This window comes from Bos indicus, chromosome 15, assembly GCF_029378745.1.
Source record: "Bos indicus isolate NIAB-ARS_2022 breed Sahiwal x Tharparkar chromosome 15, NIAB-ARS_B.indTharparkar_mat_pri_1.0, whole genome shotgun sequence".
Classification (NCBI taxonomy): Eukaryota; Metazoa; Chordata; class Mammalia; order Artiodactyla; family Bovidae; genus Bos; species Bos indicus.
Window position 1 is genome coordinate 43,353,084 of NC_091774.1, and position 22,869 is coordinate 43,375,952.

At 40.1% G+C, this 22,869-nt stretch overlaps 1 protein-coding gene and 1 long non-coding RNA gene across 5 annotated transcripts in view; both read right to left on the reverse strand.

Moving 5' to 3' along the window:
- The window catches only part of SWAP70 (switching B cell complex subunit SWAP70), a 150,975-nt gene that overhangs the window by 53,449 nt on the left and 74,657 nt on the right, over window positions 1-22,869 (reverse strand). The window lies entirely within an intron of this gene.
- LOC139187307 (uncharacterized) lies at window positions 2-22,403 on the reverse strand. The gene is made up of 3 exons (XR_011570857.1): window positions 9,871-22,403; window positions 8,099-9,748; window positions 2-8,034 (listed from the first exon to the last, which is right to left on the reverse strand). It is a non-coding gene; the product is annotated as an uncharacterized lncRNA (long non-coding RNA).

Genomic DNA, 22,869 nt, shown 5'->3' on the forward strand with positions numbered 1-22,869 from the left:
AGGGAGAAAGAGCAGTTTAGAGGCATCCACTAAGCAGCACGTGGCACCTTCACGTTTGGAACACAAACGGCTGCCCCTACCCTGGGGAGAGAAAGATGAAAAATAAACTGCCAGCTGCCAGGTTCCCCACTTGTTATCGACAGGGTCTCATTCCCTCTCCAGTTTTGGTTCACTTCAAACAAGTCTCTTCTACTTGCCTACAATGAGCCAGGCTCCATGAAAGATCTGTAGTACTCCTTGTGTGTGTGTTAGACTTGTGTCTGGCTCTGCAACCCCACGAACTACAGCCTGCCAGACTTCTCTGTCCATGGAATTCTCCAGGCAAGGATATTGGAGTGGACTGCCATTCCCTTCTGCACATACTCCTCGTAGGCTTTTATAAATTGGCCCACATTAGAAAGAAAAAGGGGGGAAAGAGCAAGAGAATGTGTTCAGAATTGAACATCTCCCCAAGCAGAGCTGCTGCTGCTGCTAAGTCACTTCAGTCGTGTCCGACTCTGTGTGACCCCAGACGGCAGCCACCTGGCTCCCCCATCCCTGGGATTCTCCAGGCAGGAACAGTGTCTGTCAATCAAAGCTGTGAAAGAAACCGCAAGGTACTGAAGAGCTGCGGCTGGGGGCTCTGGATAAGGTGGCCAAGCCAGGCTGGCCACAACCTCGCTCCGCTTCACTTCTCTCTTTTGTTCAACAGAAAGGGCCAGGTTAATGTACGAATATATCAAATATTGATTAGTAATCTCTAGTCGTCCAACCATCTCTATAACTCCATGATGCTAGGTTAAGTTTTCAGGATGAGTATAAAAGGGTATAAAATGAGTATAAAAGAGTATAAAATGAGGGTATAAAATGAGTATAAAAGTATAAAAGAGAAAGAAATCAATTGCCTGGTTTAAAAATATATAAAAAAATCAATAGCAAAAATATCTCAAGAGTCACCAAAATGGCTGAAAATATTTTGCAGAGAATTTGCGTTCTGGTCTTGCCATAATCTAAATGCACACTTTAACATTCAGGTAGTTGAGTTAGCAGTTTGGGCTATTTGAGTACTAATTGTGTTTCATATTAAATGAAAATTTAAAAATAAAACTTAAATTCCTTCCATTTCATTTGTGCATTCTAAACAGGTCAAATTCTACAGCTAAAGCGGTACTTCCTCTAATACAGAATCTTATTAGATGTTAAATCCCAGGTTAAAATCTTCCCTGTTTTTCTCAGCCCTACCCATTCAATTGCTTTAAGGAGCCACATTCACCTCAATGAATACTTCCAATTACATTAAGCAAGTCACTTTTTTCTGCATACATATATTTCAGTTAGGATTTTTTACAATTTAAAAAATTAATCTATAAAAATAACATTTGCATATCTTCTGTCTACATTTGTTTTGTTTCTCAAAGCTTCATTTATGTGGAGATCCTTTTCTACATGCTCTGCTGGTTTTAAGGAAGTAAGTAAAGTGAAGGAAGTACACAAATGGTTATAAATGAAGTAATGAAGACTTTTATCAGCCCTACAAAGCAGGCTGTGTTTCTCAAGTAAACTCTCTATTTGCCAGTAGTACAGCACATGAAAAGGGCACGGTGGAGCTTTTATTGAATCTTGCACCACAGTCAAAAAATCCTAAATAGACATTTCCTTTCTTTATTTACCTTGTAACACCTATAGAGTTTTTGTGAGGATCTACTTCAAGAATATAAAGTGCTTAAAAACTGCAACACACTGTAGAAATATAGAAAAATAAAGAATACAGTCCTCTTATAAGGCCCAATAGTCTTTCAGATTTTAAAATTATTTGGGACTTTACCCAAGTAAAAACTCCCAATCACAGGTTAACCTATGGTATATCCATAAAACATTAAGAACAATGAGGAACTTACTGTGTAGTGATATGAAAAGATCTCCCAGGTAACTTAAGTGAAAAAAAAAACAAAACAAAACAATGTATCTAAGACTACATACAGTGTGCTTCTGTGTAAAAGAAAAAGGAAGAAAAAAATTTATGAACTCTACAAGGATATATAAGAAACAAGTAACAGTGGGGGGAAAACTAGTTTGATTGCAGACCAAGACCAAAAGATTTTTCACTGTATCTCCCTCGTTATTAAGTTCTGGAAAAAATTTTACCTATTCAAAAAATGTAATAGCTATTTTAAAAATTAAGCATATATACATACACACATTTTTCTTAATGGCCAGCTTAAGCTCACATTAAATATTTTAATATTTTTTTTTTAATTAAAAAAAAATTATTAGGCCACACTGAGTCTTAGTTGTAGCACTCAAGATCGTCAATCTTTATTGCACCAGGCAGGATCTTTAGCTTTGGCATGCAGGATCTAGTTCCCTGACCAGGGATGGAAACTGGGCCCCCCGCATTGGGAGCATGGAGTCAGCCACTGGACCACCAGGGAAGTCCCACACAGCTAAATCAACTTATCTTTGAACTCTACACTTTATCTTCTACATTAACTTACCCCCTAAAAATTAGGTACAAAAGAGAGACATATCCCACAGCAACCTACCATGACTAATGGATGAATAAGGTATAAGGGCAACAAATGAGTTCAGAAAGAATAGTGTGTGCTACAATGACATCATATATTAAATGAAATGTAACCTAGGCCCCAAAATAAGGAGAGCTTTTGGGTAGGAAAGGGCTTCCCTGGTAGCTCAAGACGGTAAAGAATCTGCCTGGAATGCAGAAGACCGGAGTTCGATCCCTGGGTGAGGAAGATCCCCTTGAGAAGGAAATGCCAACCCACTCCAGTATTCTTGCCTGGAGAATTCCATGGACAGAGGAACCTGGCAGGCTACAGTTCATGGGGTCACAAAGAATCGGACACAACTGATCGTGGCTACCACTTTCACTGTCACTTTGGGTAGGAAAAGGGCAACTGGAAGGTCTTCCAGATACAGGGATAAAATATGAGAAAAGTAACTGATAAATGCAAAATTCTCAGGGTACAAAAAAAGGAGACACCATCTCTCCCACACCCATCCCTTTTTCTGCCTTTGGGTTTCACAGACCCTCCAACTAAAGTACTGGTAGAGGCCTTAGATCCTTCCCATCTTACACATGGTGAGTACTGGCTCCAAGAGATTAAATTTGTTTTTCTTGACTAAGGTGACTTGGGAGAACTGAGACTAAGTCAGGTTTTGTAAACCCTGGTCCAACACTCTCCAGTAATAAGGAACATTATGTTTTCAGTTTTCTAAAATCAACATCTTTGTGTAGACGCTTTAGTTCAATCCAGTGATCTCACTGAAGATTTAGATTTAAACCCTAGACTCCAGCCATGGATAATTAAACAGCACTTTTAAAAAATACAGGGATAACTGAATTCAAGGATAACTTTCTTAACAATCTATTTTAGTTAAGCAAACTGTGCGAGAGGCATCAGATTATATTAAAGGACCCTGGAGGAGGAGACTTGAGTACCCACTGTATTCATGTGGTCTGTTCCTGGTCAGTGGTTTACCATTTACCCTTTTAAAATATTAGAATATTTTGCTGCTTACTTGCTTAGTCTCAGTACCCTCACTGCAAAATGAAGACTTGGTGACTTGTTTCTAAAACTAATGTTTTCAAAAGTCCAATCCTTAACTATCAACCAAAACTCATTTCATGAATTCAACAGAAAGAACTATATAGTTTAGATCAGAAATTCAGCTTTTTTCATTGTTAGTAAGGTCTAGAACAGGGAAGTCCTCTTTAAACAAAGTAACAACAGTATCTCAAAGTTTTTAAGTAAAAGGTATTTAAAAAAAAAAAAAAGAGGATTCCTGAAGGCCAGAATATAAACTAGTAACAAGAAGTAAAATCTCCACAAACTTACACAGCAGTTGATGCTTTTTTAGAGTAGACTCACATTATCCATTAGTTGCTTTTAGTCTCACCCCTGGAGAGTAGATAATACTGCTTCTGTACAGATGACGCTAATTCAGAGATGAGGAGATGTCTCCCAAATCACATAGTTTTTGGTGCAGTGAAACTAGGACTAGAACCCAAACCTTATACTCTGGTGCCCTTTCCACGCCCTACCACTTTCCCTTTCCCCCTGGACAAACAGAGAGCCCTGACCATACAAAAGTGACCTGCGTGCTGTGGCCATGCATGTCTATTATTGCTAAGGTGAAGTGATGGACCAGTGCCCACCAGGTCAGGTCTCCAGCACCCAGCAAGACGGCCACAGCTATTTAGCGGAGCGAAGTTAGATCCAACGGTAAAGAACCACATCTGCCTAGAAGTCTGGGACCACTCTCTTTCTGGGAGCCCTCATCTCCCAGCACCTGCCTTTGGGGAAAACTGTTCCAAGAGTTACCATCCTCCTCTCCAGATGAGAAAACTGGAAAACAGATGAGGACCAAAGCCATCAGGAGGAAACAGGACTACACATTCTTGATTTGTAAAAGGACTGCCCCTGAATCACGCTAATCAGTGTAAGTTTCTTGAGAAAGTTGAATTTATCCTACTTCAAATGCCTGCTCCTCCAAAGGCCATTCTTTCAACGCCCACATAATTGCTAAGCAACTTTGCTCTCATTCCTTGATCTGAAGAATAAACTATTGTTACTACAATAAAAGATCCATATCCATGCCAGACCCTCATCATTCCAGTTCCTTCATAGCTGTCTGCCAGGGCCTCTGCAGGGCCTCTGCCGACAAGAAATGACTAACTGCTCGTGTGGTTGGTTCCTGTTCAGTGGTTTGCCGTTTACCCTTTTTAAGTATTTTACTCCAACTATCATGGAAAGAACTCAAGGATGATGAACGACTACACAGTGTTTTAACACACATGAGTGCCTAATGCCTAATGTTTACCCTCCTCCCTCCCAAAGATGCAGAGATTACAAAGGTTCTCTGAAAAGAACCTCCCTCCCGGCCGAACCCCAGTCACATGCTGCTTCCCTTTACAGGATGTGCGTAATGGGCAAAATTCAACACTGAAAAAAAGAGGGGTGGAGATCCCAGCGAGCTTATCTCAAGGGACACAATTACAGAACTAAAATTCATAATGGGTAATCTTTTTTTAAAGCGTGAAAATTCCTGTCTGATTAATAAAATTTCAAGCTGATGGTGAATTACCAGAAAACGCTTCCTAACAGAATGACCAATTTCCTACCCATGCTATGCCCTGCCTTAAGAGCATTGTCTTAATAGAAATCCCGCCCCTTACCACAAGGACTCATTTTCCCTTTCCTGACAATATCTTTTCGTCCTGCTTGTCACTGCTTAAGGCCTGCTAGCTTTCTCTTAAACTATCTGTATTATACTCAGCCTCAGAAATCTCAACGTCATCTCTGACTCAAGTCCCTGAATGCAATCAATCACCATCTTAGCCACTTCTACCACATTCATCTTCAAGGGCTGCTCACCTCACGCTCCCACCTTGTCTGAAAGCCATAAAAAGCCTACGGAGGGAAAAACCAAGGTGGTGTATGCCCCCTGGCAAGCCAGTCCCACTTTACTTTCAGCCTTATCTTTTCCCACCCTTCTGCACCAACTGTACAAAACTAGGCAAACAAGTTTACGCAGAACACCTTAGGGGCTTCCCCAGCGGCTCAGCAGTAAAGAACCCGCCTGCAGTGCAGGAGACTCAGGAGACACTCAGGTTCACCTGCTGCATCAGGAAGATCCCTTGGAGGAGGGCATGGAAACCCACTCCAGTATTCTTGCTGGGAAAATTCCATGGACAGAGGAGCCTGGCAGGTTATAGTCCACAGGGTCACAAGAGTCGGACACAACTGAAGTGACTGAGTACAGCACTTCAAGCAAACCCCGTATCACTTCCCTGTCCCCCTCCAGGCCTCTGCTCAACCACCCCTACACCTCCATTTCTACCTAACATAAATGCCATTCTTTTCTAAAGCCTCCACCACCCAAAATCAAGACGGTCTTCCCCATTCTGCATTTCCCAAGCACTCTGTATTTCTTATTTTACACTCCCGCACATGATTTACTCTCTCCCATAAGACTAAATTTCTGAAAGGTCCATGTCTTACATCCTTGCATTCCCACAATACCTAGCATGCTACTCAGAATGCAGAAGGCTTTCAATAAATGCTGAACAAATTCCTTCTAAAAATTCTCCTTTGACAGTAAAACCACAGTAAGTTTAACAGTGACAACAATCTTAGGAAATATCCTATCTCTTTATTTCATTGATAAAAACACTGAAGCCTGAGATTTGTCTAAGCCACACACACTGTTGCAGGTCAGGAAGCAACAGTTAGAACTGGACACAGAACAACAGACTGGTTCCAAAGAGGGAAACAAATACATCAAGGCTGTATATTGTCACCCTGCTTATTTAACTTCTATGCAGAGTACATCATGAGAAACGCTGGGCTGGATGAAGCACAAGCTGGAATCAAAACTGCCAGGAGAAATATCAGATATGCAGATGATACCACCCTTATGGCAGAAAGTGAAGAAGAACTAAAGAGCCTCTTGACAAAAGTGAAAGAGGAGAGTTAATAAGTTGGCTTAATACTCAGCATTCAGAAAACTAAGATCATGGCACCTGGTCCCATCACTTCATGGCAAATAGATGGGGAAACAGTGGAAACAGTGACAGACTTTACTTTTCGGGGCTCCAAAGTCACTGCAGATGGTGACTGCAGCCATGAAATTAAAAGATGCTGGCTCCTTGGAAGAAAAGTTACGACCAACCTAGACGGCATATTAACAAGCAGAGACATTACTTTGGCAACAAAGGTCCATCTAGTCAAAGCTATGGTTTTTCTAGTAGTCATGTATGGATGTGAGAGGTGAACTATAAAGAAAGCTGAGTGCCGAAGAATTGATGCTTTTGAACTGTGGTGTTGGAAAAGACTCTTGAGAGTCCCTTGAACTGCAAAAAGATCCAACCAGTACATCCTAAAGGAAGTCAGTCCTGAACATTCATTGGAAGGACTGATGCTGAAGCTGAAACTCCTCAACACTTTGGCCACCTGATGTGAACAGCTGACTCCTTAGAAAAGACCCTGATGCTGGGAAAGATTGAAGGCAGGAGAAGGGGATGACAGAGAATGAGATGGTTGGATAGCATCACTGACTCAATGGGCATGAGTTTGAGTAAACTCTGGGAGTTGGTGATGGACAGGAGGCCTGGTGTGCTGCAGTCCATGGGGTCGCAAAGAGTCAGACATGACTGAGTGACTGAACTGAACTGAACTGATGAGTAACAAATCGGAAGCAAGAACCCAACTCTCCTTCCTAACTGCCTGTCCCACAATCAAACCCTGTGCTGGAAATGTTATCTGTTACCTAGTCGCATCATTCAAGACTTGGTCACTCTTCATAAACTCGAGGAACCCTTCACTGCCCCCTCTGTCCACTGAACTCCTATTTAGCACTTATGTGAATTCTGCTTCATACACTAGCAATAGCTCAAATACCTAACTGTGGCTCAGAGAGGGAGGAAACCCTGCCTTAAACTGTTCTTCCACATCCTTCAGTGACTAGCAGAGGGTTAAGGGAGGACTCAATAGGAATATAACACTCACAGACACATTAAGGCAGGATAGCTAACTCAAAATTACCCGTTGCAATGCTGTCCACAGAATACACGCCATTAAACTACAGCATGGGCTTCCCAGGTGGCTCAGTGGTGAAGAATCCCCCTGCCAGTGCAGGAGACACAGGTTCAATCCCTGGGTCAGGAAGATCCCCTGGAGAAGGAAATGGCAATCCACTCCAGTATTTTTGCCTGGGAAATCCTATGGACAGAGAAGTCCAGTAGGCTACAGTCCCCAGGGTTGCAAAAGAGTCAGACTCGACTCGGCAACTAAACAACAACAACAAAGTAGAGCATACGCCACGGGATTACATTTTAAATAGACCATCTTTAAAAAGTTATTTTGGATAGTTCACTAACTTGGCCCTCTTCAGAAATCAGAAAGAAAATACTGGGAGATCTGACTACATAAAAGTTCTTAAATTTCCTTTTAAAAAGAGACACCATAAACAAAAAAGGCTAATAGCTCCAATACTCAAATTACTCCTAGAAATTATTAAGTAAGAAATGAACACCTAATTTTAAAAACGGACAACAGACAGGAATAGGAAATTCACAAAAGCAGCTAATGATTAATACCTAATTTTAAAAAGGGACAACAGACAGGAATAGGAAATTCACAAAAGCAGCTAATGATTAATAAATACAGGAAAAGCTACTTTACTTCACTAGTAATCAACACAATGCACATTAAAAAAGCAACTACTTTTTCACCTGAAAAGCAACTCCTTGCATTTGACCAGACATAGGAGAGTAAAAATTGCCAACATCCAATACGAGAGAAGGTATAGAGCAAGTTTTCTCCAGCACTACTGACATTTTAGACCAGATAACTCTTTGCTGGGGAGCAGGGAGAAGAGTCCTATGCATTGTAGGAAGTTTCACAGCATCCCTGGCTGAAACCACCAAAACATTTCAAATATCTGTGAGCAATAAAGCAGTTAAATAAAGCATGACTCATCAACACAGTAAAATAGCTCATAGTCATTATAAAGAATGATGGTGTCTGTGTCTATGTGCATTGACATGGAAACATGACCCTAACATACTGATTAAGAAAACAGGTTACAAAAGCATATGAAATAGGATCCTATTTACATAAAAGAATATATATGTATATGCACATGTGTGCACGCATGTATATGCTTGTAAGCAGTAAGGGAGATGGAGGAAGGATAGGGAGGGACAAAGAAATGCTAAAAGGATAATCACTGCAAAATTAACTGCATCTGCCTTTAGTGGCAGAAGTCCAGGTGCTTTTATCTTTGTCTCTATACTTTAAGGTATTGTTTGAATATTCTATGTACTATCTTTAAAATAAGAAAAGGCGAAGCTTTTATATTTATGTAAAATTTAAATATATTTATGTAAAATTATTAATGTTAAAGGAATTTTTAAAAATCCCAGCTAGAAAGCACCAATAAAATTAAATGAAGAGATCACTGTAGGACTATAAAGTTGATGAAATTAACTCACTTTAGTCATCCATAAAGAACTGTGCTTTGCCATGCCTCTTGAAGCCACAATGTGGGCAATAAAGTCTCCCTACCTGAGCAGCCGCCTTAGATTCCAGCCTCCCACGGGATCAGAGCATAAACAAATGTCTTTAAGAAGATAATTCATGTACAGGAAGTAAGCCTCTATCTATTTCTCCCACAACTCTGTAAGCTCCTTAGAGAGAGGATAGACTATAGACTAGTGTATCTATCCTGTAGTACTAAAACCTAATGAAATGCCGAGAAGACAGTGTCTGATGCCTACAAATGTTTGCTAAATGAGTCCCATTTAAGAATTTTCTTTCTTTCTTTTTTTTGGTTTAGTTTCATTTAGTTTGCTTCTCCGTCACCTTAATCTAGATGTGGGTTTTTTTTTAATGTATTTCACTAAACTACCAGCATATTCTTTCCAGAAAGAATTTTTGTTTAATTGGAATCTCTAATTCAAATAATTTTTGAAGTTTAAAAAAAAAACTCTATACAATACCTCTATTAGTCACTAACACTCCCAGAATTAGCAGGCATTACTCATCTGACCTGAGACCTAGTACAGCAGTCCAGTTTGGATTTTTGAGGAAAGGACTCGAGAGAAATTAACAAGTGTATGAGAGAGAACTGTACAGTAGAAGACAGAGAAACCAGGCAGTTTACTTTAGTATACTCTTCTCCAAGAGATCTGAGGCCACAGTACACACCAAAGGTGATGACAAAGATCACAGATCTGAGGGCTTACCTCTGCTGCCCCATCCTCTGACCACTCAGTGATGACAAAGATCACAGATCTGAGGGCTCACCTCTGCTGCCCCATCCTCTGACCACTCAGTGATGACAAAGATCACAGATCTGAGGGCTCACCTCTGCTGCCCCATCCTCTGACCACTCAGGCCCCTTGTCCCCTCTGGTCACTATAATACGGCTTCTTTCTATCCCTATCAGAGTCATGAAACTGCTTTCTCAAAAAGACTCTGTGGCAGACACACAGCTGCAGCACTCAAGAAAGGAACTGAGGCCCGGCTACAAGGAGGAGCTGAGGTTAGCAGAGCCTCCAGCTATTAGTACCTCCAGGGTCCACCTCAGCCAATGACTGAGCAAGGTAGTGACGTCATTTCTCCCCAGTGTGGGTGTCCTCCAAGAGGCCATCTCTGCTCCAGAGCTCCTGGTTTTGTCAAGTCCATGTCCTAGACTGATAGCTCCTTTTCCCAATCCTGCTTCCTCTCTCTTTTTCTCCCCCATACATGTTTCTCCCCAGTAACCCTTCTGCACTTTCAGCTCTGTCTCAACATCTGCTTCCTGGAGAACCCAACCTGGGACAGACATCTTCTAAACAATTCACTCTCCCAAGTTTCTGGCAGTCTGGATCATCCTCTCCACTTAAGACTTTCTTGGTCCCACGACATACTAGCTCTACCTTGCTCTATCTTTATGGGTTCACTTCCCTCACCCTTTATTCTCCCATTCTGGACATTTTTCAAAGCCCAATTTTGAGCCCCTAGTTCTTAAAGAGTGCTTTAATTCTGACAACAACAAGTCACCTTAATGACTCCCAGATCCCTTTCTAGTCTTGACCTCTCAACTGAGCTCTGGTTTATATCACTAATATTAAAGATTTCCAGGCTAAATTTGTCTCAATCCAAAAAATCCAAAGGAGAGTTCATTATCTTTCTCCCTAAAACAGGTTTCCCACTCTGATTCTGACTGTGGTACCACCATTCCCTTAACAATAAAACTATGGACTCTCCTCTTGTACTTTTTTATATAGTTTGTCCTATTTCTGGATCCAATTCAATCCCCTCCCCCAGGGTCAATCCCTCTCCTCACCCCCCTCATGCCCCTCTGCTGGTGAAAGACTAACCAGAGAAAGTGAGGCTGGGGGAGCAAAGGCTTCCTGCTCTCAGCAGCAGGTCCCATTCTCCCTTCTGAGGCCCTAACAGAGGCCACTCATGAGGATACGACATGGTAAACACATCAAGCTGACGACGTTCAATTAGAAGGCTAAGACTTGAAGATCTTGTCTGCTATTCCACATTTCACAAATGAGCAAGATGAAGCTCAGGAAGAAGAAACCTCCCAGGGTCACACACAAACAAAAGGAGAGACAAGTCTCCTGACTCCCTAACCAGTGCTCTCTTTCTCCTGACACTTTTTCCTCTGTCTCCAAGGGATTTACTTTCCAAATCTTTCACCGCAAATGTGCTTACTGAGAAGCCGCACACATTCCTTAGGGTCAATGACAACTGACTATTGCTGTAGAAGCATTCTCTGACCCAATGCCTCCAATCCTCACCACAGCTAAGCAGTTCCCTTCCTCTGTGTTTCCCAGCACTGGGTACTTTCTTTATCTCATTATCTTTGCCCTGTCAGTTTGCTGATACATTTCACTCACAAGACTTCAAGCTCCATGAGAGTAGGAAGCTTGCTGGTTTTGATTCCCAGGGCCGCCACCCCAGTCTAGCACACATCAGTCTTTACAGCAGTCCCTCCCTTGGTCCCCCAACTCCAGCCTCTCACCTCGTATCATCACACCCACATCATTAGAAGAATCTCAGAACTCTCTCTGTCACGTATCTACACTCCAAAGTTTAATAACTTCCCCTCTTTACAGGATCAGTTCCAAACTACTCATTATAACATAGTCAACAAATACACATTACTCATTTATTCTGTACAAGAACAAAATCATCTAAAATGTAATCCCATCTCCCTTTAAATCCTGATTTTCCACCATGTCTCAAAACAAACACTCTAGTCAAAGTATTTCCTTATCGCTCACAATACTGCAAGTTTCAGCTCTTGCTCTCATGCACAGGGCCACCGCCATAACTGCCATCTTTCTTTGACTATACTGGACAAGATCAGCCCCACTCCCTCCAGAAGCAGCTGACAGTCTATCTCTTCCATGAAACGTTTTTTGTCTACAACCGTGTGCATTTTTTTCTCTGTTTCCTTTAAACTTCTACAGCAGATCATCTGACAGAAACAGAATGCAAACTACAAATGGAATTTAAAAGTTTTAATAGCTACATTTTAAAAATGTACAAAGATGCAAAAGGTAAAAAAAAAAAGCTAACATTAAATTTACTAATATATCCAAAATATTACAACTACAACATGTAATCAATGTTTTTAAATCTTTTAAAGAGATGTTTTACATTCCTGTACTAAGTCTCTGAAATCCAGTGTATATTTTATATTTACAGCACTTCTCAATTTGGACTAGCTGCTTTTTCAATGCTCAATAGCCAAATTCGGTTAATGGCTAATGTACTGGACATCATATTCCATAGTTATTTTCCACTTGTAGAACTGGCTTATATATTAACTTGCTGTAGTCATTTCATGTATTGTCTTCTTTACTAAACCACGTGCTTCTCAATGTAAGGGGCAATGTTGTACAATTTTCACTTCCCCAGAATCCGAGCAAAAGGTATAGATTAGAACCTTCAAATTTATATGCTGCTTTGTAGATTAGTTTTCTTCAACCTCAGTGTGTGGTAAGAAACAGTTAGCTAGTAAATGTTCTGTTGTCACACATACAGGCTGTGAGCTTCATCTATTCAAGCAAGTATGTTGTTTAAATGTCTTCTTATTCCCATTTAACGGATCCCAGGTGGCACAACGGTAAAGAATCCATCTGCCAACGCAGGAGACGCAGGAGATTCAGGGTCGATCTCTGGGTCAGGAAGATCCCTTGGAATAGGAAATGGCAACCCACTCCAGTATTCTTGCCAGGAAAATTGCATGAACAGAGGAGCCTGGCAGGCTACAGTACAAAGGGTCGCAAAGAGTCGGGCAGGACTGAGCACGCACACACTTAAAATACAATGAGCAAAGCAAATTCCCCAAATAATCCCAATGTAGAACTTCAGAATTCCAACCTAGTTTGATCTGCTAACACCCTGGTGGTCCATGCACACACGCACTCATGTGTGCTCAGTCATGTCTGACTCTTTGCAAAGCCATGGGCTGTAGCTCACCAGGGTCCTCTGTCCATGCAATTTTCCCAGCAAGAATACTGGAGTGGATTGCCATTTCCTACTCCAGGGGATAATCCTGACCCAAAGATGGAACCCAAATCTCCTGTGTCTTCTGCACTGGCAGGCAGATTCTTTACCACCGTGCCACCTGGGAAGCCGATGTCCCATTATCTAATAGTGTCTTCTCAAATCATCCCTGAAGGGAGTCACGAGAGTTAAGTCAGCTGCCCACCAGCTCCTGCTCTCACTCCAAGGTAACAGCATCTGGCTGAGACATCAAATATCCTATGAACTAAAAGAACTGATGGAGATGTGCAGCCTGGTAAAGCAGACAGTGCTCCATCCTCCCAGAGCTGCCTACCCAGTGAAATAAAATACCTTCAACATTGTCCACCAGACCGAACAGCTTTCATTCTAACTGCTGCACTTCTGGTTGGTGCACCAGGCCCACATAACAACACTCTCCTGGTAGTTGTAAAGCTAATAATTCCTAAAGAAGCAAAAGGTAGAGAAGACAGAGAAGAACCTTGAGATGAAAAAATTAGTCTTTCCAATAGTGCAGATCTTCCTAACTGTAAGATCTCCTTACATAAAATTTGACTACATGCAGACTTACTCTCAAATACTTTTCCACAATTAAAACCCTAATCTCTGAAAACAGCAGTCCATGGGGTTGCAAAGAGTCAGATACAACTTAGCAACTAAACAACAGCAAACAGCAGTTTCAAGGAGACACACATTGGGGTTAAAAAAAAAGAAGGAATCTAAAGGTAGAATGAGAAGAAGTAAATAAAGCAGACAGCAGAGCAGAAAAACAGATTCGTGAAATGAAGCCTTGGGGAACATAAAGGAAACTGATCCAAAGGCTCAGGAAGGGAACTGGGACACACGCAAGAGGAACTGAGGAGAAAAGCTGGGAGTATCTGGATTTCAGTGTGCTAACAGTCACTGAGGGGATTACAGTAACCCTCCTGTTGGGGAAAATGGGAGGGCAAACTGTGTTAAGTGAGAAAAGGTCATTCAAAGCCTCTTCCGTCTCTAGCTTCCAGTTACTATGTACCTCTGGGACTGCAGTAAGACCCCAGAGGAAATACAAAACGGGGACCAGGAAGGTTAAGAGTCATTGAGTCATAAGATTAGAAAAGCACTGGCTATTAAGATGGAAGGTCACACATAAAAAAACACCTCACAGATTGCATACTATCCTCAATAAAGCAAAAGCTTACGTGTATTTCAATAAAATAAAAACTTCCAATGTGTCTTACTGAAAAGTTTCTAGCAAATGGAAAAAGGAAATAATCTAGAATCCATTATTACCATTTTAAGATTTTTACATGTCTCTTATAAGCTCTTTATTTGGAAAGCTGCCTTTATTGTTTCATTTTGGTGAGATACAAAAAAATATTTACAAAGACTTTCACAGACTCACTTGTGAGTCATGCTCTGGTCCTCTAAATGGGGATTTTTTTTTAATTAGATTTTTAGAAACAGCTTTAACCACAGGGGTTAACAGAAACATAACACTAAAGATTAGAAAGGGAATACTTACACAGGCCAAATTCACAAGAATTAACCAAATCTTTTACATTGTGTTTCACACAAAGACAGCTCTTTACTGCAGCTTGCTTCCTTTATATTTTCAACAGATTGCTGGCCTGGCTCAATTACTTCTGAAACTAGCAAGATTAAAAATTTTTGAGGCTAAATGCCTACATGGGAACAAAACACATGACATTATTCACAAGATACTCAAACAAGTGCATGGCCAAAATTTAAAAACACTTAGTTGAAAATCTATCATTGAGAAATGAATAAAGATTCAAAGTATTCATGTTGCTCCTCAAATTGTTTTCGTTTAGATTCTCACTAGTTGAGAGCTCTTTTACCTCAGAAGGGCACAATTTAAAACAAAACAAAATCCTGTGTTTCTAAAAACAAAAGGATAAAAGTGCAGAGACAGTAAGCTTATTTCAAGATATTTCCAGCACTGACATGTAACTCACACTGCAACCATAATTATAAAGTAAAATCATAATAGAGGTTGCAAAAATATCACTAGATTTTACTATAATTAAGAAAACATTTACTAATAATAATAAAAGGAATAATTTTCAGGAACTTTTTTATTGAAGTTGATTTATAACATTCTGCTAGTTTCAGGTGTACAGCCCAGTAATCCAGGTACATATACATGTGGAGGGGGATCTAATATATTCTTTTTCAGATTTTTTTCCCTTTTAGATTACTACAAAATACTGAGTATAGTTCCCTGTGCTGCACAGAAGGTCCTTGTTAGTCATCTGTCTTCAATATAGTAGTATATAGATGTTCATTCCAAACTCCTAATTTATCCTTTCCTCCCCCCTTCCCCTTTGGCAACCATAAATTTGTTTCCAATGTGGAAATTTATTTCCTATAGATATTATTTCATTCTTCTTTATGGCCAGGTAATATTCCATTGTGATATATATATATATATCTTCTTTATCCATTCACTGTAAATAGTGCTGCAGTGAAGAGATGCATGTATCTCTTTTAATTATAGCTTTCTCCAGATATATGCCCAGGTGTGAGATTGTTGGATATGGCAATTCTATTTTTAGTTTTTTAAGGAACCTCTATACTGTTCCGCAAAGTGGCTGCACCAATTTACATTCCCACCACCAGTGTAGGAGAGTTCAATTTTAAGGTACATTTAGATTTCTAGAAGGAATATTAAAAAAATTAGTAAAAATGGTTACCTTGAGGGTAGATAACTAGTGTGGGCCAGGGTATAGATGATACTTACTTTTCACTCTCCTAAATGCTCTTTTGAAAATTATGAATTTTATATCATGTATATATAGGAGGTATTCAAACAGGTTTTTTTTGGTTTATATTTTTTAAATGATAGGCTTCATCTTTTCATCTTCTTAGAATTGCATGTATTAGAATTCCAAGAATCCCCACTAACTAACACTGGAGATTTAGTATCTTTCTGCAAGACCATCGAAATTCTAAATCATCTGAAGATATTTTTAAAATATCAGTGCAGTGCTTCCCTGGCGGTCCAGTGGTTAAGAGTCGGCCCTGCAATGCAGGGGATACTGGTTCCATCCCTGATCTGGGAAGATCCCACACACTGCACAGCAACTAAGCCTGTTCGCCACAAATACTGAGTCTGCACTCTATAGCCCAACAGCTGCAACTACGAAAGCCTGGGTACCCCCAGAACCCATGTTCTGCAAGAAGAAAAGCCACTGCAATGAGAAGCCTGTGCACCACAAGAAGAGGGTAGCCCCTGCTCGCTGCAACTAGAGAAAACCCATGCACAGCATCACAAACCCAGCACAGCCATAAATACATACAGTGGAGAAGAATTGCTGCTTCTCCTTCAAATAATATGCGCCATATCTTTTTCCCTTAGGAATTTTAGAAATTTACATAACCTAAAAGTATCAATGTCTGCTTCAGATGGCACATTAATAAAGTTTCCTAAAATACAGGATCTACACACAAATGTCCCTCCTTAAAAAACAACAACAGACAAAAGAAGGGCACAAACATCAAAACCAAGGGAAAAACTGGTGAAAAAAATTTCTAAAACATTAAGCTCAATAATGTTTACTCAGCCACCTATATGTATGGATCTTCCTATACAGAAAAATTTCCATCAAAATCTCTCTCAGTTTTTAACCTTTCTTCAGTTATCATAGACTATACTAAAATTGCATACAATAAACTACAGTTTGTTCTAAGGAAGGACTGTTCATGAATACAAGTATAAAAGCAAGTAAAGAATGTGTTTCTGAGATTTCTTTCCCACCATTAGTCTACTATCTACTTTCACAGGTGAAAAGTAGACCTCTACACAATCAGAACAAGCTTAACTTAAAACAGTAACTTAGTTTAGTATCCCTCTGTATTCCAGCCTGAAGAAGAGAGCAAACCAATGACAATTTAAAAAATGAGTTGCCTTGCAACGCTGCAATTACAAATTAAGCTAACATAGCTGATGACTTCTACAGGGGTACATAGGCTGACTATGGAGGTGAAGCTACAACTTCACCTATACAGCTACAAGTTCACCTATACAGGTGGGGAGCCAGAAATGCCACAACTGGAGCCAAAGAGTCACCTGGAGAGGGTGCACAGATTGCCACCAAGAAGCTAGAGGGGAGGAATGAGGCAGAGTTGGTTCCCTATTTGTGGGAGGACGAGAAGGCATGGAGGGGGTGGGGTGGGGGATTGGGGGTGGGGTTTAACAAAAAACATCACTGTGACTAGAGGACTACTCAACATCTGCTTCTATAGTAGCTTACGAAAGTCACAAGTAGTTTTTAAATTCTTTCTATATTTTTATCTTATTGATAACTTTAATGAAACTATGTTTGCCTCAACAAATATCTTTCTTAAGTTAATTTTTTTTGGAGTTTAAGTTTCAAAATTTATACAGATAGTAATTTTTGTTTTACTCAAAAACAGACTATTATTTAATAATAAAATTTAGGTGTCAAAAATAAGCCTTTTGACTTGAGGCTGTCAAGGTGGAGAGGGATAGATTGGGAGTTTGTGATTAGCAGACACAGACTATTATATATAGGACAGATAAACAGTAAGGTCCTACTGGCCAGAGAACTATATTCAATATCCTGTGATAAACCATAATAGAAAAGAATATGAAAAAGAAGGTGTGTGTATATATATGTATATGTATAACTGAATTACTTTGGTGTACAGCAGAAATTAAAATATTCTAAGTCAACTATACTTCAATAAAGTAAATTTTTTTAAACTTAAATTTTTTTTTAAAAAATTAGCTTTTGAGAAAATAATAATAAATGAAACAACTGACAAAAGATTAATTTCCAAAATATACAAGCAGCTCATCCAACTCAATGCCAGAAAAACAAACCCAATCAAAAAGAGGGAAGAAGACTTAAACAGACATTTCTCCAAAGAAGACATACAGATGGCTAGCAAACACATGAAAAGATGCTCAGCATCGTTCATCATCAGAGAAATGCAAATCAAAACTACAATGAGATATCACCTCACACCAGTCAGAATGGCCATCATCAAAAAGTCTACAAACAAAAAATGCTGGAGAGGGTGTGGAGAAAAGGGAATGCTCTTGCACTGTTGGTGGGAATGTAAATTGATACAGCCACTATGAAAGATGGTATGGAGATTCCTTAAAAAACTAGGAATAAAACCACCATATGACCCAGCAATCCCACTCCTAGTCATATACCCTGAGGAAACCAAAATGGAAAAAGACACATGTATCCCATTGTTCATTGCAGCACTATTTACAATAGCTAGAACATGGAAGCAACCTAGATGTCCATTGACAGATGAATGGATAAAGAATGGTACATATACACATTGGAATATTACTCAGCCATAAAAAGAACACATTTGAGTCATTTCTGATGAGGGTGATGAACCTAGAACCTATCATGCAGAATGAAGTAAGTCAGAAAGAAAGATAAATATCGTGTTCTAATGCATATATATGGAATCCAGAAGAATGGTACTGAAGAATTTACTTGCAGGTCAGCAATGGAGAAACAGACATTGAGAATAGACTTGTGGACCTGGGGAGAGGGGAGGAGAGGGTGAGATGCATGTAAAGAGTAATATGGGAACTTACATCACCATATGTAAAATAGATAGCCAATGGGAATTTGCTGTATGGCTCAGGAAACTCAAATAAGGGCTCTGTATCAATCTAGAGGGGTGGGATAGGGAGGGGATGCGAGGGAGGTTCAAAAGGGAGGGGATATATGTGTACCTGTGGCTGATTCATGTTGAGGTTTGACAGAAAACAGCAAAATTCTATAAAGCAATTATCCTTCACTAAAAAATAAATTTAAAAAATAAGCTTTTTGTACTAAACTGGGTCCCTCAAGGAAAATAAATATTAATTATAGCAGAGACCCAAACATTTATCTAAATGAGAACTATACTACAAAGTAATCTCCTTAAAAGTAAAAGATAACTTTATTCCCAAGATAATGCCAATATTCCAAACTTTTCACAACTTCAGGCTTCCCTGGTGGCTCAGTGGTAAAGAATCCACCTGGCAATGCAGGAGACTCGGGTTTGATCCCTGATTCAGGAAGATCCCACATGCCGCACAGCAACTACGTCGAAGGGCCACAACTACTGAGCCTGGGCCCTAAAGCCCAGGAGCCACTACTACTGAAGTCCACACGCGCTGGAGCCTGTGCTCGGCAACCAGGGAAACACCGCTGCAGTGAGAAGCCTGCACACCGTAATGAGAAGCCCCCACTCGCCGCAACTAGAGGAAAGCCCGCATACGAACGAAGACCCAGAACAGTCAAAAATAAGTTAATAAAATTATTTTTAAAAAAAAAGAGAGAAAAGAAAGAAAATTTCACAACTTCCCTTCAGAAAAGAAAAAATATGTAGTTTATGATCTACAGCTGGGAAAAATCAGTCATTATTTTATAATCTCCAAATATATATACATAATTAATAATAAGTTCTCAAAGATAACAAATCAGGTCTTCTTTGGAAAATCCCTTCTCCCTCAGCACCAATGCTGTCCCAGAGTGGTTCTTGCATCTCACTTCTGGTCCCCAGGCTTCTTTTCTTCCCTCTACTCTAGCCATTCTCCAAGGCCATTGCTGAATTTCTCTCCTCTTTCCACGCTTCAACTACTAGATCTGTACCAACAGCCCCGCACTTCTCCAAGAACATCATCTCCAGCTAAACCTCCATCCGTCGAGGACCTCAACAACTCTTTCTTCTTCCTACACACAAACACACTCATATCCTATGCTCCAATCAAAATAAGTCACACAGAAGTCTCTATATATAAGTGCCTGATGAATTTCTGTGGCCTGCAGTAGTTTACATGGATCCCTTAGAGCTAAAACCAGTCAATAAATATCCATTGAAAGAATGAATGAATGAATGCTGTTGTTCTCATTGTTTGGCTGCTAAGTCATGCCTGATTCTTTTGCGACTTTGGGACTGTAGCCCACCAGACTCCCCTGTCCATGGGATTTCCCAGGCAAGAATACTGGAGTAGATTGCCATTTCCTTCCCCTGTCCCTGCATTGGCAAGTGGATTCTTTACCACTGAGTCACCTGGCTACTTGCTGAATGAATTAATAGAATGGGCTTAATTCTCCCCCATTCCACATAATCACACCCTAGCTTTCTTCAGAGGTCACTTCAATGCTTTTTTTCATGAAGTAATTTCACCAGTAAAAACTACTGGTCTCTTCCTCTGAAATCTCATGGCCTCTTATCTTCTATCACATTCAGCATCTTCCTCTAATAGTATTTCTGTACTTCTTATCTCTGTCACCAGATCTTACATTTTTTAAGGATAGGGTAACTCTCTGAGTAATATAATTTACATATATACCTGGAAAGACAAAGAGAGAGAGAGAGATTTCCCTAATGGCTGCTTAAGTTTTTAGTTTGCCTACCAAAATTTAAACTCTTTAAAAGCAAAAACTGATGTTTCTTTCTCCTCCACCTGTGCTATCCATATTACCCTTAGAATTAGGCACAGTATCTAATAACACATCAAGTGTCACCACGCACGTCAAAAACTGAAAGTAGTTCAAAAAGATAAGTGTCAAACTTATTTCAGAATGCCCATATAGTTTTCCAAAGTGATAAATTTTAACCTCATTTGGGGTGTGTAATTTTTTTTCTATTTAATCAATTCTATATTTCCTCCAAGATATTAACTCTTAAAGAGCCTAAAAATACTAATTTTTTAATGAAATTACCATGATACCTTACACAGAGTACACACAAATGTCATTTAAGAACAAATGAATGAGCAAATTAAGGCACAAATTCTTCCTAGCCAATGGATTACTGATTCTTTTGTGACCCCATGGACTGTAGCCCACCAAACTACAGAGTCAAAATTCCAAAAAGGAGAGAACTAAATAGCAATTTTCTAATATTTCCAATTCCAGACACATTGGCAAGATGAACAGAACTGAATCAATCCCCAAATCTCTCAGTTAAGCTGAGAAAGAGACAAAATACAAATGCACATTTGCATTATCAACATCTTGTGGGTAAAAGTTATGAACTGGGATTTACTTCCTGCCTAGGCTTCCCAGGTGGCACCAGGGGTTAAGAACCTCACCTGCCAATGCAGTAGATGTAAGAAAGGTGGTTCCATCCCTGGGTTGGGAAGATTCCCTGGAGGAGGGCATGGCAATCTACTCCAGTATTCTTGCCTGGAGAATCCAGGAGAGAGGGGCTGTAGCCTAGTGGGCTACAGTCCATGAGGTCAAGAGTCAACATGATGGAAGTGACTTAGCATGCACATACACCAAGCCTGCAGTCAAGAATCCTCCAGACACCTTTTCCATAAGTAGCCACAAAGACCATGCTTAATGGTATAGAACAAAATAGGAAACATTTCATTAATGTCATCAACTGGAAGACAAAAAAAATGAAAATAGTGGAAACAAACAGAAACCAAATAGTAAAATGCTAGCCCTAAATCGAACCACATCAAGAATTAAATGTAATTGGTCTGTACACACATATTTAATTACAGATTATAAAAATGGATTAAAAAACCAACTACATGCCATCTAAAGAAACTCACTTTAAACATGGTGGTATAGGTAAACTAAAAGTAAAAACAGTGAAGAGTAAAATAATTACCAAAAACTGGAAATAACACAAATATGCTTCAAGAGTGAATGGATTAACCATGGTATATCCATACAGTGGAATACTGCTTAGAAACAAAAAGAATTATTGATACATCAGTGAATCTCAAAGGCATATATGCTAAATAAAAGAAGCCAATGTCAAAAGGTTACATACTCTATGCCTCCATTTTTATGACATTGTGGAAAAGACAAAACTACAGTAATTAACAGATCATTGATTGCCAGCAGTTAAGGAAGAGGGAGCAGCATGAAGCAAATTTTGGGGATGATGTAACTGACAGAAACCCAATTTTGGTAGTAGTTATACAAATCTATGCATGTTAAAACTCAGAACCATCCACCAAAAAAGTTAATTTTACTGTTAATTTAAAAAATTTATTCAAATAAAGATTAAGTGGATGATCTCCATGAATTGTTCCAGACTATGATTTTGTGTATAAGAAAAAAGAGTAGAGTGAAAGGAAAACAGGCAGAATGCTGAGTCCTACTGGCATAAAAGCCACTAGTCATAAGAACCTCTTGATGACGGCACAAAATATACAAAGCAAACTCAATCTTCAGAAATTCACTCCCAGAGTAGGCTAAGAAAACAAGACATTCATATCCAAAATGTGTATATTTCAAAATGCCTATGAATGGTTCTTCTTGTCTGTTTCCATATTTTAAACTTTCAAGCTGCCAATTTCTCCTAGCCAACTGCCACTTGCCCTGCTTGGGATTACTCAATTTGCAAGCATTCCTTTATTCATACCTTACTCTCACTTAATGATGGGGTCTTTGGCAGTCACAATAAAGACCTTTGCAGGGTGCCGATAGAGCTCCTCACCCGGAAACTACGTTCCTGCGGGACAGAGCACACCCTGGACTCGATCCAGACTTGAGGACGCCAGGTCGTCGTCACTAATCGGAAAGCGTCCCCCATTGCCACAGCGCCCCAAAAGCGGAGGCCGCCGAGGGCCGGGCCCTGGGGCACTTCTCCCTCTCTTCTCGGAACTGCCCGGTTGCCTGCGGTGCAGCCGGCCGTTTTGAGCACTGCCCCGGTGCGGAGCGTGCGCCTTGCAGGGCTCTGCCCAGGCACCTTGGGCAAGACCCTTCCTCTCCCAGAGTAAGGAGGAAACTTTGGGTTAGTTTCCTAGGGAGCTTCCCACCGCCCTCTCGGAGTCTGAAACTTTCCCGGCCTCCTGCGCCAACAGGGAGCCGAGCTCGCCGCT